Source organism: Hyla sarda, unplaced genomic scaffold (genome assembly GCF_029499605.1).
Source record: "Hyla sarda isolate aHylSar1 unplaced genomic scaffold, aHylSar1.hap1 scaffold_1724, whole genome shotgun sequence".
Classification (NCBI taxonomy): Eukaryota; Metazoa; Chordata; class Amphibia; order Anura; family Hylidae; genus Hyla; species Hyla sarda.
This window is the reverse complement of record NW_026608365.1, coordinates 31,571-50,313: the sequence shown is the minus strand read 5'-3', so window position 1 is coordinate 50,313 and position 18,743 is coordinate 31,571. Positions and strand designations below refer to the sequence as shown.

Here is an 18,743-nt window from a genome sequence, read left to right as displayed (position 1 = left end):
TTGGGCCCGCCCCTTTCACGGTTATCGCTTCTCGGCCTTTTGGCTAAGATCAAGTGTAGTATCTGTTCTTATCAGTTTAATATCTGATACGTCCCCTATCTGGGGACCATATATTAAATGGATTTTTGAGAACGGGGGCCGATTTCGAAGCTTGCTTCCGTCGCCCTATGCATTGACCCGATATGGCAGTATCTTCGGGTACAGTGCACCACCCCCTTACAGGGTTAAAAAGAAAGATTCCTACTTTCATTGCTACCTGCTTGCTGGCTAGCCAGCTAGCCAGCCCTGTGGGCCTTGCTGCTGCTGCAGCCAAAAAACAAAAGGTGGTGCTGCTGCTGCTTCTGCTGCTTCTGCTTCTGCTTGTGTCTGGCCGCTGTTGGAGCGTCCAGGCACAGGACTTCTGCTGCTGCTGACTAAATGGCCTCCTTAATTGGATCATTTGAGTAGCCAGCACACCTGTGCAGGTAGGGCATGACATGATAGGCAGCTGCCTTGATAGCGGGTGGGTGCTGAATGTTCCTAATTGACAAAATAAGATTAATGCTTATGAAGAAATATAAAATCTCATCCCTTCCCCAATATCGCGCCACACCCCTACCCCTTAATTCCCTGGTTGAACTTGATGGACATATGTCTTTTTTCGACCGTACTAACTATGTAACTATGTAACATAACATGGGGGGGGGGGGGGGTCTCCTGGCTGTTCACACAGGTGTGTCATTGCTGTACATTGACCATGCATTGCTTCTGTGGTATTGCAAAGGCAAAGACAAATGCTTCCAGCCATCCATTGCACTAATGGATTGGTCATCAGCTGGCTGTCTATGTCCCGCATCAATATAGACCAAAGTACAGAAGGTTAGGCTATGCTATTGTGCACCTACCTGATGCATCAGAAGGTGCGAGGCCCTTGCTAAATTCTGTGCACAGACTTTGAGATCTATACTTTAGACTGTATCTAAACCTGCTCCAACATGGACTGACATTCTGGCCTACTTTCAGCCGATGCGACTTGTCTGTCGCTGAACAGTCGCTTTTTATGTATTCAGCACCTATGTATAATGTTGTAAAAATGCTCTAGAAGCTAAAGTCGCAGAAATGTCACACATATTTGGCCTGCAACTTTCTGTGCGACAAATTCAGACAGGAAAAATCAGTATAAATCCTTAGAAAATTATCCCCCAGTGTCTCCATCTGCTGGCGGTATTGAATAAGCATTGCTGCACTGATGGGGTATGCATTAGACGAAAAAAAAGAAGAAAAAGAAGAATAATACGCCCAGAAAAGAGGCGAAAAGGAGAAAAACGTAAAAAAACGTGAAAAAAAAGTAAGAGGAAGAGAAGGGAAAAAAAGGTGGAAATGGGTTTAAAAGTGATTTCGGCGGAGAAATGTATATATATATATATATATATATATATATATATATATATATACGCGCACACACACACATATATATAAACGTATTCTCCGTTGAGATATTGCAGCCGCTGCTGTGTCCAGGCCCAGGAGCCTTAGCACTGTGCTGTGATGTCACTCAATACCACTGACATCACTAGGTGTAAACAACATCTCTCCTTTGCTGTGTATGTGACTATGGAGCTGTTTGGTGATGTCGTCTATTATGGCCTTCATAGAAGCAACAGGAGATTGTTGCATCCATCTAGAACCCTCAGAACTACAGTGCTATGATGTCACTCACTTCCACAGGCCTTGCAGAGTGTAAACAACAACAACCCAGCTTTGTTGTGTATGTAACCATAGGGATTTGTGATGTCACCTAGAACCTTCACAGCAGCGACAGCTTTATGAGGAGCATCAGCACTGCTCTGCCTGAGCAGAACCATCACCGCCATAGGTTGTCAAATAACCCGGGTTTAACCCACACAGGTAAGTCCAATGGGGTGCAGGCATGTCCTCTATGCTTACAGCTTCCCGTGGGTGTTGGTTTGATACCGTTTGGGGACAGCCAAGGAGGCATCTGCAGGCAACAAAGGTAGGTGTGTGCTTGTGTGTGTGTTTCCTATGCAGATCCTAAGCCCAGTGTCACATGCAAGTAGGAGGAGTAAGAAGGGTTCCTGGCAAATCCGGGTTATGGATTGCATTTAAAAAGGCCCCGTGGGAGTGCAATGGGCCCCTGTCTTGCTGCTTAGCAATAATGGTATGGGTTTAGGTTCTGCTGTGTGTACTGGTGGTTGACTGCCCCCCAGCCCAGAGTGTGCATGGAAAATTGTCTGGCAGCCTCCCTGACAGCAAGCAGTGATAGTGCCCATGAAGGGCACCTTGTTGGGCCCGCCCCTTTCACGGTTATCGCTTCTCGGCCTTTTGGCTAAGATCAAGTGTAGTATCTGTTCTTATCAGTTTAATATCTGATACGTCCCCTATCTGGGGACCATATATTAAATGGATTTTTGAGAACGGGGGCCGATTTCGAAGCTTGCTTCCGTCGCCCTATGCATTGACCCGATATGGCAGTATCTTCGGGTACAGTGCACCACCCCCTTACAGGGTTAAAAAGAAAGATTCCTACTTTCATTGCTACCTGCTTGCTGGCTAGCCAGCTAGCCAGCCCTGTGGGCCTTGCTGCTGCTGCAGCCAAAAAACAAAAGGTGGTGCTGCTGCTGCTGCTTCTGCTGCTTCTGCTTCTTCTTGTGTCTGGCCGCTGTTGGAGCGTCCAGGCACAGGACTTCTGCTGCTGCTGACTAAATGGCCTCCTTAATTGGATCATTTGAGTAGCCAGCACACCTGTGCAGGTAGGGCATGACATGATAGGCAGCTGCCTTGATAGCGGGTGGGTGCTGAATGTTCCTAATTGACAAAATAAGATTAATGCTTATGAAGAAATATAAAATCTCATCCCTTCCCCAATATCGCGCCACACCCCTACCCCTTAATTCCCTGGTTGAACTTGATGGACATATGTCTTTTTTCGACCGTACTAACTATGTAACTATGTAACATAACATGGGGGGGGGGGGGGTCTCCTGGCTGTTCACACAGGTGTGTCATTGCTGTACATTGACCATGCATTGCTTCTGTGGTATTGCAAAGGCAAAGACAAATGCTTCCAGCCATCCATTGCACTAATGGATTGGTCATCAGCTGGCTGTCTATGTCCCGCATCAATATAGACCAAAGTACAGAAGGTTAGGCTATGCTATTGTGCACCTACCTGATGCATCAGAAGGTGCGAGGCCCTTGCTAAATTCTGTGCACAGACTTTGAGATCTATACTTTAGACTGTATCTAAACCTGCTCCAACATGGACTGACATTCTGGCCTACTTTCAGCCGATGCGACTTGTCTGTCGCTGAACAGTCGCTTTTTATGTATTCAGCACCTATGTATAATGTTGTAAAAATGCTCTAGAAGCTAAAGTCGCAGAAATGTCACACATATTTGGCCTGCAACTTTCTGTGCGACAAATTCAGACAGGAAAAATCAGTATAAATCCTTAGAAAATTATCCCCCAGTGTCTCCATCTGCTGGCGGTATTGAATAAGCATTGCTGCACTGATGGGGTATGCATTAGACGAAAAAAAAGAAGAAAAAGAAGAATAATACGCCCAGAAAAGAGGCGAAAAGGAGAAAAACGTAAAAAAACGTGAAAAAAAAGTAAGAGGAAGAGAAGGGAAAAAAAGGTGGAAATGGGTTTAAAAGTGATTTCGGCGGAGAAATGTATATATATATATATATATATATATATATATATACGCGCACACACACACATATATATAAACGTATTCTCCGTTGAGATATTGCAGCCGCTGCTGTGTCCAGGCCCAGGAGCCTTAGCACTGTGCTGTGATGTCACTCAATACCACTGACATCACTAGGTGTAAACAACATCTCTCCTTTGCTGTGTATGTGACTATGGAGCTGTTTGGTGATGTCGTCTATTATGGCCTTCATAGAAGCAACAGGAGATTGTTGCATCCATCTAGAACCCTCAGAACTACAGTGCTATGATGTCACTCACTTCCACAGGCCTTGCAGAGTGTAAACAACAACAACCCAGCTTTGTTGTGTATGTAACCATAGGGATTTGTGATGTCACCTAGAACCTTCACAGCAGCGACAGCTTTATGAGGAGCATCAGCACTGCTCTGCCTGAGCAGAACCATCACCGCCATAGGTTGTCAAATAACCCGGGTTTAACCCACACAGGTAAGTCCAATGGGGTGCAGGCATGTCCTCTATGCTTACAGCTTCCCGTGGGTGTTGGTTTGATACCGTTTGGGGACAGCCAAGGAGGCATCTGCAGGCAACAAAGGTAGGTGTGTGCTTGTGTGTGTGTTTCCTATGCAGATCCTAAGCCCAGTGTCACATGCAAGTAGGAGGAGTAAGAAGGGTTCCTGGCAAATCCGGGTTATGGATTGCATTTAAAAAGGCCCCGTGGGAGTGCAATGGGCCCCTGTCTTGCTGCTTAGCAATAATGGTATGGGTTTAGGTTCTGCTGTGTGTACTGGTGGTTGACTGCCCCCCAGCCCAGAGTGTGCATGGAAAATTGTCTGGCAGCCTCCCTGACAGCAAGCAGTGATAGTGCCCATGAAGGGCACCTTGTTGGGCCCGCCCCTTTCACGGTTATCGCTTCTCGGCCTTTTGGCTAAGATCAAGTGTAGTATCTGTTCTTATCAGTTTAATATCTGATACGTCCCCTATCTGGGGACCATATATTAAATGGATTTTTGAGAACGGGGGCCGATTTCGAAGCTTGCTTCCGTCGCCCTATGCATTGACCCGATATGGCAGTATCTTCGGGTACAGTGCACCACCCCCTTACAGGGTTAAAAAGAAAGATTCCTACTTTCATTGCTACCTGCTTGCTGGCTAGCCAGCTAGCCAGCCCTGTGGGCCTTGCTGCTGCTGCAGCCAAAAAACAAAAGGTGGTGCTGCTGCTGCTTCTGCTGCTTCTGCTTCTGCTTGTGTCTGGCCGCTGTTGGAGCGTCCAGGCACAGGACTTCTGCTGCTGCTGACTAAATGGCCTCCTTAATTGGATCATTTGAGTAGCCAGCACACCTGTGCAGGTAGGGCATGACATGATAGGCAGCTGCCTTGATAGCGGGTGGGTGCTGAATGTTCCTAATTGACAAAATAAGATTAATGCTTATGAAGAAATATAAAATCTCATCCCTTCCCCAATATCGCGCCACACCCCTACCCCTTAATTCCCTGGTTGAACTTGATGGACATATGTCTTTTTTCGACCGTACTAACTATGTAACTATGTAACATAACATGGGGGGGGGGGGGGTCTCCTGGCTGTTCACACAGGTGTGTCATTGCTGTACATTGACCATGCATTGCTTCTGTGGTATTGCAAAGGCAAAGACAAATGCTTCCAGCCATCCATTGCACTAATGGATTGGTCATCAGCTGGCTGTCTATGTCCCGCATCAATATAGACCAAAGTACAGAAGGTTAGGCTATGCTATTGTGCACCTACCTGATGCATCAGAAGGTGCGAGGCCCTTGCTAAATTCTGTGCACAGACTTTGAGATCTATACTTTAGACTGTATCTAAACCTGCTCCAACATGGACTGACATTCTGGCCTACTTTCAGCCGATGCGACTTGTCTGTCGCTGAACAGTCGCTTTTTATGTATTCAGCACCTATGTATAATGTTGTAAAAATGCTCTAGAAGCTAAAGTCGCAGAAATGTCACACATATTTGGCCTGCAACTTTCTGTGCGACAAATTCAGACAGGAAAAATCAGTATAAATCCTTAGAAAATTATCCCCCAGTGTCTCCATCTGCTGGCGGTATTGAATAAGCATTGCTGCACTGATGGGGTATGCATTAGACGAAAAAAAAGAAGAAAAAGAAGAATAATACGCCCAGAAAAGAGGCGAAAAGGAGAAAAACGTAAAAAAACGTGAAAAAAAAGTAAGAGGAAGAGAAGGGAAAAAAAGGTGGAAATGGGTTTAAAAGTGATTTCGGCGGAGAAATGTAAATATATATATATATATATATATATATATATATATATATATATACGCGCACACACACACATATATATAAACGTATTCTCCGTTGAGATATTGCAGCCGCTGCTGTGTCCAGGCCCAGGAGCCTTAGCACTGTGCTGTGATGTCACTCAATACCACTGACATCACTAGGTGTAAACAACATCTCTCCTTTGCTGTGTATGTGACTATGGAGCTGTTTGGTGATGTCGTCTATTATGGCCTTCATAGAAGCAACAGGAGATTGTTGCATCCATCTAGAACCCTCAGAACTACAGTGCTATGATGTCACTCACTTCCACAGGCCTTGCAGAGTGTAAACAACAACAACCCAGCTTTGTTGTGTATGTAACCATAGGGATTTGTGATGTCACCTAGAACCTTCACAGCAGCGACAGCTTTATGAGGAGCATCAGCACTGCTCTGCCTGAGCAGAACCATCACCGCCATAGGTTGTCAAATAACCCGGGTTTAACCCACACAGGTAAGTCCAATGGGGTGCAGGCATGTCCTCTATGCTTACAGCTTCCCGTGGGTGTTGGTTTGATACCGTTTGGGGACAGCCAAGGAGGCATCTGCAGGCAACAAAGGTAGGTGTGTGCTTGTGTGTGTGTTTCCTATGCAGATCCTAAGCCCAGTGTCACATGCAAGTAGGAGGAGTAAGAAGGGTTCCTGGCAAATCCGGGTTATGGATTGCATTTAAAAAGGCCCCGTGGGAGTGCAATGGGCCCCTGTCTTGCTGCTTAGCAATAATGGTATGGGTTTAGGTTCTGCTGTGTGTACTGGTGGTTGACTGCCCCCCAGCCCAGAGTGTGCATGGAAAATTGTCTGGCAGCCTCCCTGACAGCAAGCAGTGATAGTGCCCATGAAGGGCACCTTGTTGGGCCCGCCCCTTTCACGGTTATCGCTTCTCGGCCTTTTGGCTAAGATCAAGTGTAGTATCTGTTCTTATCAGTTTAATATCTGATACGTCCCCTATCTGGGGACCATATATTAAATGGATTTTTGAGAACGGGGGCCGATTTCGAAGCTTGCTTCCGTCGCCCTATGCATTGACCCGATATGGCAGTATCTTCGGGTACAGTGCACCACCCCCTTACAGGGTTAAAAAGAAAGATTCCTACTTTCATTGCTACCTGCTTGCTGGCTAGCCAGCTAGCCAGCCCTGTGGGCCTTGCTGCTGCTGCAGCCAAAAAACAAAAGGTGGTGCTGCTGCTGCTGCTTCTGCTGCTTCTGCTTCTGCTTGTGTCTGGCCGCTGTTGGAGCGTCCAGGCACAGGACTTCTGCTGCTGCTGACTAAATGGCCTCCTTAATTGGATCATTTGAGTAGCCAGCACACCTGTGCAGGTAGGGCATGACATGATAGGCAGCTGCCTTGATAGCGGGTGGGTGCTGAATGTTCCTAATTGACAAAATAAGATTAATGTTTATGAAGAAATATAAAATCTCATCCCTTCCCCAATATCGCGCCACACCCCTACCCCTTAATTCCCTGGTTGAACTTGATGGACATATGTCTTTTTTCGACCGTACTAACTATGTAACTATGTAACATAACATGGGGGGGGGGGGTGTCTCCTGGCTGTTCACACAGGTGTGTCATTGCTGTACATTGACCATGCATTGCTTCTGTGGTATTGCAAAGGCAAAGACAAATGCTTCCAGCCATCCATTGCACTAATGGATTGGTCATCAGCTGGCTGTCTATGTCCCGCATCAATATAGACCAAAGTACAGAGGGTTAGGCTATGCTATTGTGCACCTACCTGATGCATCAGAAGGTGCGAGGCCCTTGCTAAATTCTGTGCACAGACTTTGAGATCTATACTTTAGACTGTATCTAAACCTGCTCCAACATGGACTGACATTCTGGCCTACTTTCAGCCGATGCGACTTGTCTGTCGCTGAACAGTCGCTTTTTATGTATTCAGCACCTATGTATAATGTTGTAAAAATGCTCTAGAAGCTAAAGTCGCAGAAATGTCACACATATTTGGCCTGCAACTTTCTGTGCGACAAATTCAGACAGGAAAAATCAGTATAAATCCTTAGAAAATTATCCCCCAGTGTCTCCATCTGCTGGCGGTATTGAATAAGCATTGCTGCACTGATGGGGTATGCATTAGACGAAAAAAAAGAAGAAAAAGAAGAATAATACGCCCAGAAAAGAGGCGAAAAGGAGAAAAACGTAAAAAAACGTGAAAAAAAAGTAAGAGGAAGAGAAGGGAAAAAAAGGTGGAAATGGGTTTAAAAGTGATTTCGGCGGAGAAATATATATATATATATATATATATATATATATATATATATATATATACGCGCACACACACACACATATATAAACGTATTCTCCGTTGAGATATTGCAGCCGCTGCTGTGTCCAGGCCCAGGAGCCTTAGCACTGTGCTGTGATGTCACTCAATACCACTGACATCACTAGGTGTAAACAACATCTCTCCTTTGCTGTGTATGTGACTATGGAGCTGTTTGGTGATGTCGTCTATTATGGCCTTCATAGAAGCAACAGGAGATTGTTGCATCCATCTAGAACCCTCAGAACTACAGTGCTATGATGTCACTCACTTCCACAGGCCTTGCAGAGTGTAAACAACAACAACCCAGCTTTGTTGTGTATGTAACCATAGGGATTTGTGATGTCACCTAGAACCTTCACAGCAGCGACAGCTTTATGAGGAGCATCAGCACTGCTCTGCCTGAGCAGAACCATCACCGCCATAGGTTGTCAAATAACCCGGGTTTAACCCACACAGGTAAGTCCAATGGGGTGCAGGCATGTCCTCTATGCTTACAGCTTCCCGTGGGTGTTGGTTTGATACCGTTTGGGGACAGCCAAGGAGGCATCTGCAGGCAACAAAGGTAGGTGTGTGCTTGTGTGTGTGTTTCCTATGCAGATCCTAAGCCCAGTGTCACATGCAAGTAGGAGGAGTAAGAAGGGTTCCTGGCAAATCCGGGTTATGGATTGCATTTAAAAAGGCCCCGTGGGAGTGCAATGGGCCCCTGTCTTGCTGCTTAGCAATAATGGTATGGGTTTAGGTTCTGCTGTGTGTACTGGTGGTTGACTGCCCCCCAGCCCAGAGTGTGCATGGAAAATTATCTGGCAGCCTCCCTGACAGCAAGCAGTGATAGTGCCCATGAAGGGCACCTTGTTGGGCCCGCCCCTTTCACGGTTATCGCTTCTCGGCCTTTTGGCTAAGATCAAGTGTAGTATCTGTTCTTATCAGTTTAATATCTGATACGTCCCCTATCTGGGGACCATATATTAAATGGATTTTTGAGAACGGGGGCCGATTTCGAAGCTTGCTTCCGTCGCCCTATGCATTGACCCGATATGGCAGTATCTTCGGGTACAGTGCACCACCCCCTTACAGGGTTAAAAAGAAAGATTCCTACTTTCATTGCTACCTGCTTGCTGGCTAGCCAGCTAGCCAGCCCTGTGGGCCTTGCTGCTGCTGCAGCCAAAAAACAAAAGGTGGTGCTGCTGCTGCTTCTGCTGCTTCTGCTTCTGCTTGTGTCTGGCCGCTGTTGGAGCGTCCAGGCACAGGACTTCTGCTGCTGCTGACTAAATGGCCTCCTTAATTGGATCATTTGAGTAGCCAGCACACCTTTGCAGGTAGGGCATGACATGATAGGCAGCTGCCTTGATAGCGGGTGGGTGCTGAATGTTCCTAATTGACAAAATAAGATTAATGCTTATGAAGAAATATAAAATCTCATCCCTTCCCCAATATCACGCCACACCCCTACCCCTTAATTCCCTGGTTGAACTTGATGGACATATGTCTTTTTTCGACCGTACTAACTATGTAACTATGTAACATAACATGGGGGGGGGGGGGGGGGTCTCCTGGCTGTTCACACAGGTGTGTCATTGCTGTACATTGACCATGCATTGCTTCTGTGGTATTGCAAAGGCAAAGACAAATGCTTCCAGCCATCCATTGCACTAATGGATTGGTCATCAGCTGGCTGTCTATGTCCCGCATCAATATAGACCAAAGTACAGAGGGTTAGGCTATGCTATTGTGCACCTACCTGATGCATCAGAAGGTGCGAGGCCCTTGCTAAATTCTGTGCACAGACTTTGAGATCTATACTTTAGACTGTATCTAAACCTGCTCCAACATGGACTGACATTCTGGCCTACTTTCAGCCGATGCGACTTGTCTGTCGCTGAACAGTCGCTTTTTATGTATTCAGCACCTATGTATAATGTTGTAAAAATGCTCTAGAAGCTAAAGTCGCAGAAATGTCACACATATTTGGCCTGCAACTTTCTGTGCGACAAATTCAGACAGGAAAAATCAGTATAAATCCTTAGAAAATTATCCCCCAGTGTCTCCATCTGCTGGCGGTATTGAATAAGCATTGCTGCACTGATGGGGTATGCATTAGACGAAAAAAAAGAAGAAAAAGAAGAATAATACGCCCAGAAAAGAGGCGAAAAGGAGAAAAACGTAAAAAAACGTGAAAAAAAAGTAAGAGGAAGAGAAGGGAAAAAAAGGTGGAAATGGGTTTAAAAGTGATTTCGGCGGAGAAATGTATATATATATATATATATATATATATATATATATATATACGCGCACACACACACATATATATAAACGTATTCTCCGTTGAGATATTGCAGCCGCTGCTGTGTCCAGGCCCAGGAGCCTTAGCACTGTGCTGTGATGTCACTCAATACCACTGACATCACTAGGTGTAAACAACATCTCTCCTTTGCTGTGTATGTGACTATGGAGCTGTTTGGTGATGTCGTCTATTATGGCCTTCATAGAAGCAACAGGAGATTGTTGCATCCATCTAGAACCCTCAGAACTACAGTGCTATGATGTCACTCACTTCCACAGGCCTTGCAGAGTGTAAACAACAACAACCCAGCTTTGTTGTGTATGTAACCATAGGGATTTGTGATGTCACCTAGAACCTTCACAGCAGCGACAGCTTTATGAGGAGCATCAGCACTGCTCTGCCTGAGCAGAACCATCACCGCCATAGGTTGTCAAATAACCCGGGTTTAACCCACACAGGTAAGTCCAATGGGGTGCAGGCATGTCCTCTATGCTTACAGCTTCCCGTGGGTGTTGGTTTGATACCGTTTGGGGACAGCCAAGGAGGCATCTGCAGGCAACAAAGGTAGGTGTGTGCTTGTGTGTGTGTTTCCTATGCAGATCCTAAGCCCAGTGTCACATGCAAGTAGGAGGAGTAAGAAGGGTTCCTGGCAAATCCGGGTTATGGATTGCATTTAAAAAGGCCCCGTGGGAGTGCAATGGGCCCCTGTCTTGCTGCTTAGCAATAATGGTATGGGTTTAGGTTCTGCTGTGTGTACTGGTGGTTGACTGCCCCCCAGCCCAGAGTGTGCATGGAAAATTGTCTGGCAGCCTCCCTGACAGCAAGCAGTGATAGTGCCCATGAAGGGCACCTTGTTGGGCCCGCCCCTTTCACGGTTATCGCTTCTCGGCCTTTTGGCTAAGATCAAGTGTAGTATCTGTTCTTATCAGTTTAATATCTGATACGTCCCCTATCTGGGGACCATATATTAAATGGATTTTTGAGAACGGGGGCCGATTTCGAAGCTTGCTTCCGTCGCCCTATGCATTGACCCGATATGGCAGTATCTTCGGGTACAGTGCACCACCCCCTTACAGGGTTAAAAAGAAAGATTCCTACTTTCATTGCTACCTGCTTGCTGGCTAGCCAGCTAGCCAGCCCTGTGGGCCTTGCTGCTGCTGCAGCCAAAAAACAAAAGGTGGTGCTGCTGCTGCTTCTGCTGCTTCTGCTTCTGCTTGTGTCTGGCCGCTGTTGGAGCGTCCAGGCACAGGACTTCTGCTGCTGCTGACTAAATGGCCTCCTTAATTGGATCATTTGAGTATCCAGCACACCTGTGCAGGTAGGGCATGACATGATAGGCAGCTGCCTTGATAGCGGGTGGGTGCTGAATGTTCCTAATTGACAAAATAAGATTAATGCTTATGAAGAAATATAAAATCTCATCCCTTCCCCAATATCGCGCCACACCCCTACCCCTTAATTCCCTGGTTGAACTTGATGGACATATGTCTTTTTTCGACCGTACTAACTATGTAACTATGTAACATAACATGGGGGGGGGGTCTCCTGGCTGTTCACACAGGTGTGTCATTGCTGTACATTGACCATGCATTGCTTCTGTGGTATTGCAAAGGCAAAGACAAATGCTTCCAGCCATCCATTGCACTAATGGATTGGTCATCAGCTGGCTGTCTATGTCCCGCATCAATATAGACCAAAGTACAGAGGGTTAGGCTATGCTATTGTGCACCTACCTGATGCATCAGAAGGTGCGAGGCCCTTGCTAAATTCTGTGCACAGACTTTGAGATCTATACTTTAGACTGTATCTAAACCTGCTCCAACATGGACTGACATTCTGGCCTACTTTCAGCCGATGCGACTTGTCTGTCGCTGAACAGTCGCTTTTTATGTATTCAGCACCTATGTATAATGTTGTAAAAATGCTCTAGAAGCTAAAGTCGCAGAAATGTCACACATATTTGGCCTGCAACTTTCTGTGCGACAAATTCAGACAGGAAAAATCAGTATAAATCCTTAGAAAATTATCCCCCAGTGTCTCCATCTGCTGGCGGTATTGAATAAGCATTGCTGCACTGATGGGGTATGCATTAGACGAAAAAAAAGAAGAAAAAGAAGAATAATACGCCCAGAAAAGAGGCGAAAAGGAGAAAAACGTAAAAAAACGTGAAAAAAAAGTAAGAGGAAGAGAAGGGAAAAAAAGGTGGAAATGGGTTTAAAAGTGATTTCGGCGGAGAAATGTATATATATATATATATATATATATATATATATATATACGCGCACACACACACATATATATATAAACGTATTCTCCGTTGAGATATTGCAGCCGCTGCTGTGTCCAGGCCCAGGAGCCTTAGCACTGTGCTGTGATGTCACTCAATACCACTGACATCACTAGGTGTAAACAACATCTCTCCTTTGCTGTGTATGTGACTATGGAGCTGTTTGGTGATGTCGTCTATTATGGCCTTCATAGAAGCAACAGGAGATTGTTGCATCCATCTAGAACCCTCAGAACTACAGTGCTATGATGTCACTCACTTCCACAGGCCTTGCAGAGTGTAAACAACAACAACCCAGCTTTGTTGTGTATGTAACCATAGGGATTTGTGATGTCACCTAGAACCTTCACAGCAGCGACAGCTTTATGAGGAGCATCAGCACTGCTCTGCCTGAGCAGAACCATCACCGCCATAGGTTGTCAAATAACCCGGGTTTAACCCACACAGGTAAGTCCAATGGGGTGCAGGCATGTCCTCTATGCTTACAGCTTCCCGTGGGTGTTGGTTTGATACCGTTTGGGGACAGCCAAGGAGGCATCTGCAGGCAACAAAGGTAGGTGTGTGCTTGTGTGTGTGTTTCCTATGCAGATCCTAAGCCCAGTGTCACATGCAAGTAGGAGGAGTAAGAAGGGTTCCTGGCAAATCCGGGTTATGGATTGCATTTAAAAAGGCCCCGTGGGAGTGCAATGGGCCCCTGTCTTGCTGCTTAGCAATAATGGTATGGGTTTAGGTTCTGCTGTGTGTACTGGTGGTTGACTGCCCCCCAGCCCAGAGTGTGCATGGAAAATTGTCTGGCAGCCTCCCTGACAGCAAGCAGTGATAGTGCCCATGAAGGGCACCTTGTTGGGCCCGCCCCTTTCACGGTTATCGCTTCTCGGCCTTTTGGCTAAGATCAAGTGTAGTATCTGTTCTTATCAGTTTAATATCTGATACGTCCCCTATCTGGGGACCATATATTAAATGGATTTTTGAGAACGGGGGCCGATTTCGAAGCTTGCTTCCGTCGCCCTATGCATTGACCCGATATGGCAGTATCTTCGGGTACAGTGCACCACCCCCTTACAGGGTTAAAAAGAAAGATTCCTACTTTCATTGCTACCTGCTTGCTGGCTAGCCAGCTAGCCAGCCCTGTGGGCCTTGCTGCTGCTGCAGCCAAAAAACAAAAGGTGGTGCTGCTGCTGCTTCTGCTGCTTCTGCTTCTGCTTGTGTCTGGCCGCTGTTGGAGCGTCCAGGCACAGGACTTCTGCTGCTGCTGACTAAATGGCCTCCTTAATTGGATCATTTGAGTAGCCAGCACACCTTTGCAGGTAGGGCATGACATGATAGGCAGCTGCCTTGATAGCGGGTGGGTGCTGAATGTTCCTAATTGACAAAATAAGATTAATGCTTATGAAGAAATATAAAATCTCATCCCTTCCCCAATATCGCGCCACACCCCTACCCCTTAATTCCCTGGTTGAACTTGATGGACATATGTCTTTTTTCGACCGTACTAACTATGTAACTATGTAACATAACATGGGGGGGGGGGGGGGTCTCCTGGCTGTTCACACAGGTGTGTCATTGCTGTACATTGACCATGCATTGCTTCTGTGGTATTGCAAAGGCAAAGACAAATGCTTCCAGCCATCCATTGCACTAATGGATTGGTCATCAGCTGGCTGTCTATGTCCCGCATCAATATAGACCAAAGTACAGAGGGTTAGGCTATGCTATTGTGCACCTACCTGATGCATCAGAAGGTGCGAGGCCCTTGCTAAATTCTGTGCACAGACTTTGAGATCTATACTTTAGACTGTATCTAAACCTGCTCCAACATGGACTGACATTCTGGCCTACTTTCAGCCGATGCGACTTGTCTGTCGCTGAACAGTCGCTTTTTATGTATTCAGCACCTATGTATAATGTTGTAAAAATGCTCTAGAAGCTAAAGTCGCAGAAATGTCACACATATTTGGCCTGCAACTTTCTGTGCGACAAATTCAGACAGGAAAAATCAGTATAAATCCTTAGAAAATTATCCCCCAGTGTCTCCATCTGCTGGCGGTATTGAATAAGCATTGCTGCACTGATGGGGTATGCATTAGACGAAAAAAAAGAAGAAAAAGAAGAATAATACGCCCAGAAAAGAGGCGAAAAGGAGAAAAACGTAAAAAAACGTGAAAAAAAAGTAAGAGGAAGAGAAGGGGAAAAAAGGTGGAAATGGGTTTAAAAGTGATTTCGGCGGAGAAATATATATATATATATATATATATATATATATATATATATATATATATACGCGCACACACACACATATATATAAACGTATTCTCCGTTGAGATATTGCAGCCGCTGCTGTGTCCAGGCCCAGGAGCCTTAGCACTGTGCTGTGATGTCACTCAATACCACTGACATCACTAGGTGTAAACAACATCTCTCCTTTGCTGTGTATGTGACTATGGAGCTGTTTGGTGATGTCGTCTATTATGGCCTTCATAGAAGCAACAGGAGATTGTTGCATCCATCTAGAACCCTCAGAACTACAGTGCTATGATGTCACTCACTTCCACAGGCCTTGCAGAGTGTAAACAACAACAACCCAGCTTTGTTGTGTATGTAACCATAGGGATTTGTGATGTCACCTAGAACCTTCACAGCAGCGACAGCTTTATGAGGAGCATCAGCACTGCTCTGCCTGAGCAGAACCATCACCGCCATAGGTTGTCAAATAACCCGGGTTTAACCCACACAGGTAAGTCCAATGGGGTGCAGGCATGTCCTCTATGCTTACAGCTTCCCGTGGGTGTTGGTTTGATACCGTTTGGGGACAGCCAAGGAGGCATCTGCAGGCAACAAAGGTAGGTGTGTGCTTGTGTGTGTGTTTCCTATGCAGATCCTAAGCCCAGTGTCACATGCAAGTAGGAGGAGTAAGAAGGGTTCCTGGCAAATCCGGGTTATGGATTGCATTTAAAAAGGCCCCGTGGGAGTGCAATGGGCCCCTGTCTTGCTGCTTAGCAATAATGGTATGGGTTTAGGTTCTGCTGTGTGTACTGGTGGTTGACTGCCCCCCAGCCCAGAGTGTGCATGGAAAATTGTCTGGCAGCCTCCCTGACAGCAAGCAGTGATAGTGCCCATGAAGGGCACCTTGTTGGGCCCGCCCCTTTCACGGTTATCGCTTCTCGGCCTTTTGGCTAAGATCAAGTGTAGTATCTGTTCTTATCAGTTTAATATCTGATACGTCCCCTATCTGGGGACCATATATTAAATGGATTTTTGAGAACGGGGGCCGATTTCGAAGCTTGCTTCCGTCGCCCTATGCATTGACCCGATATGGCAGTATCTTCGGGTACAGTGCACCACCCCCTTACAGGGTTAAAAAGAAAGATTCCTACTTTCATTGCTACCTGCTTGCTGGCTAGCCAGCTAGCCAGCCCTGTGGGCCTTGCTGCTGCTGCAGCCAAAAAACAAAAGGTGGTGCTGCTGCTGCTTCTGCTGCTTCTGCTTCTGCTTGTGTCTGGCCGCTGTTGGAGCGTCCAGGCACAGGACTTCTGCTGCTGCTGACTAAATGGCCTCCTTAATTGGATCATTTGAGTAGCCAGCACACCTGTGCAGGTAGGGCATGACATGATAGGCAGCTGCCTTGATAGCGGGTGGGTGCTGAATGTTCCTAATTGACAAAATAAGATTAATGCTTATGAAGAAATATAAAATCTCATCCCTTCCCCAATATCGCGCCACACCCCTACCCCTTAATTCCCTGGTTGAACTTGATGGACATATGTCTTTTTTCGACCGTACTAACTATGTAACTATGTAACATAACATGGGGGGGGGGGGGGTGTCTCCTGGCTGTTCACACAGGTGTGTCATTGCTGTACATTGACCATGCATTGCTTCTGTGGTATTGCAAAGGCAAAGACAAATGCTTCCAGCCATCCATTGCACTAATGGATTGGTCATCAGCTGGCTGTCTATGTCCCGCATCAATATAGACCAAAGTACAGAGGGTTAGGCTATGCTATTGTGCACCTACCTGATGCATCAGAAGGTGCGAGGCCCTTGCTAAATTCTGTGCACAGACTTTGAGATCTATACTTTAGACTGTATCTAAACCTGCTCCAACATGGACTGACATTCTGGCCTACTTTCAGCCGATGCGACTTGTCTGTCGCTGAACAGTCGCTTTTTATGTATTCAGCACCTATGTATAATGTTGTAAAAATGCTCTAGAAGCTAAAGTCGCAGAAATGTCACACATATTTGGCCTGCAACTTTCTGTGCGACAAATTCAGACAGGAAAAATCAGTATAAATCCTTAGAAAATTATCCCCCAGTGTCTCCATCTGCTGGCGGTATTGAATAAGCATTGCTGCACTGATGGGGTATGCATTAGACGAAAAAAAAGAAGAAAAAGAAGAATAATACGCCCAGAAAAGAGGCGAAAAGGAGAAAAACGTAAAAAAACGTGAAAAAAAAGTAAGAGGAAGAGAAGGGAAAAAAAGGTGGAAATGGGTTTAAAAGTGATTTCGGCGGAGAAATATATATATATATATATATATATATATATATATATATATATATATACGCGCACACACACACATATATATAAACGTATTCTCCGTTGAGATATTGCAGCCGCTGCTGTGTCCAGGCCCAGGAGCCTTAGCACTGTGCTGTGATGTCACTCAATACCACTGACATCACTAGGTGTAAACAACATCTCTCCTTTGCTGTGTATGTGACTATGGAGCTGTTTGGTGATGTCGTCTATTATGGCCTTCATAGAAGCAACAGGAGATTGTTGCATCCATCTAGAACCCTCAGAACTACAGTGCTATGATGTCACTCACTTCCACAGGCCTTGCAGAGTGTAAACAACAACAACCCAGCTTTGTTGTGTATGTAACCATAGGGATTTGTGATGTCACCTAGAACCTTCACAGCAGCGACAGCTTTATGAGGAGCATCAGCACTGCTCTGCCTGAGCAGAACCATCACCGCCATAGGTTGTCAAATAACCCGGGTTTAACCCACACAGGTAAGTCCAATGGGGTGCAGGCATGTCCTCTATGCTTACAGCTTCCCGTGGGTGTTGGTTTGATACCGTTTGGGGACAGCCAAGGAGGCATCTGCAGGCAACAAAGGTAGGTGTGTGCTTGTGTGTGTGTTTCCTATGCAGATCCTAAGCCCAGTGTCACATGCAAGTAGGAGGAGTAAGAAGGGTTCCTGGCAAATCCGGGTTATGGATTGCATTTAAAAAGGCCCCGTGGGAGTGCAATGGGCCCCTGTCTTGCTGCTTAGCAATAATGGTATGGGTTTAGGTTCTGCTGTGTGTACTGGTGGTTGACTGCCCCCCAGCCCAGAGTGTGCATGGAAAATTGTCTGGCAGCCTCCCTGACAGCAAGCAGTGATAGTGCCCATGAAGGGCACCTTGTTGGGCCCGCCCCTTTCACGGTTATCGCTTCTCGGCCTTTTGGCTAAGATCAAGTGTAGTATCTGTTCTTATCAGTTTAATATCTGATACGTCCCCTATCTGGGGACCATATATTAAATGGATTTTTGAGAACGGGGGCCGATTTCGAAGCTTGCTTCCGTCGCCCTATGCATTGACCCGATATGGCAGTATCTTCGGGTACAGTGCACCACCCCCTTACAGGGTTAAAAAGAAAGATTCCTACTTTCATTGCTACCTGCTTGCTGGCTAGCCAGCTAGCCAGCCCTGTGGGCCTTGCTGCTGCTGCAGCCAAAAAACAAAAGGTGGTGCTGCTGCTGCTGCTTCTGCTGCTTCTGCTTCTGCTTGTGTCTGGCCGCTGTTGGAGCGTCCAGGCACAGGACTTCTGCTGCTGCTGACTAAATGGCCTCCTTAATTGGATCATTTGAGTAGCCAGCACACCTGTGCAGGTAGGGCATGA

General features: G+C 46.2%; 9 non-coding genes across 9 annotated transcripts; all 9 read left to right on the top strand.

The window, feature by feature from the left end:
• The first annotated feature begins 23 nt into the window (after positions 1 to 23).
• On the top strand, positions 24 to 214 carry LOC130312738 (U2 spliceosomal RNA). Its single transcript, XR_008860828.1, has one exon. It is a non-coding gene; the product is annotated as a U2 spliceosomal RNA (small nuclear RNA).
• A 2,092-nt stretch (positions 215 to 2,306) lies between these two features.
• LOC130312737 (U2 spliceosomal RNA) lies at positions 2,307 to 2,497 on the top strand. The gene has a single exon (XR_008860827.1). It is a non-coding gene; the product is annotated as a U2 spliceosomal RNA (small nuclear RNA).
• Positions 2,498 to 4,583: 2,086 nt separating this feature from the next.
• On the top strand, positions 4,584 to 4,774 carry LOC130312736 (U2 spliceosomal RNA). The gene has a single exon (XR_008860826.1). It is a non-coding gene; the product is annotated as a U2 spliceosomal RNA (small nuclear RNA).
• A 2,095-nt stretch (positions 4,775 to 6,869) lies between these two features.
• On the top strand, positions 6,870 to 7,060 carry LOC130312735 (U2 spliceosomal RNA). The gene has a single exon (XR_008860825.1). It is a non-coding gene; the product is annotated as a U2 spliceosomal RNA (small nuclear RNA).
• Positions 7,061 to 9,156: 2,096 nt separating this feature from the next.
• Positions 9,157 to 9,347, top strand: LOC130312733 (U2 spliceosomal RNA). Its single transcript, XR_008860823.1, has one exon. It is a non-coding gene; the product is annotated as a U2 spliceosomal RNA (small nuclear RNA).
• A 2,092-nt stretch (positions 9,348 to 11,439) lies between these two features.
• LOC130312732 (U2 spliceosomal RNA) lies at positions 11,440 to 11,630 on the top strand. The gene has a single exon (XR_008860822.1). It is a non-coding gene; the product is annotated as a U2 spliceosomal RNA (small nuclear RNA).
• Positions 11,631 to 13,715: 2,085 nt separating this feature from the next.
• LOC130312731 (U2 spliceosomal RNA) lies at positions 13,716 to 13,906 on the top strand. Its single transcript, XR_008860821.1, has one exon. It is a non-coding gene; the product is annotated as a U2 spliceosomal RNA (small nuclear RNA).
• A 2,096-nt stretch (positions 13,907 to 16,002) lies between these two features.
• LOC130312730 (U2 spliceosomal RNA) lies at positions 16,003 to 16,193 on the top strand. Its single transcript, XR_008860820.1, has one exon. It is a non-coding gene; the product is annotated as a U2 spliceosomal RNA (small nuclear RNA).
• A 2,095-nt stretch (positions 16,194 to 18,288) lies between these two features.
• On the top strand, positions 18,289 to 18,479 carry LOC130312729 (U2 spliceosomal RNA). The gene has a single exon (XR_008860819.1). It is a non-coding gene; the product is annotated as a U2 spliceosomal RNA (small nuclear RNA).
• Positions 18,480 to 18,743: the final 264 nt, after the last annotated feature.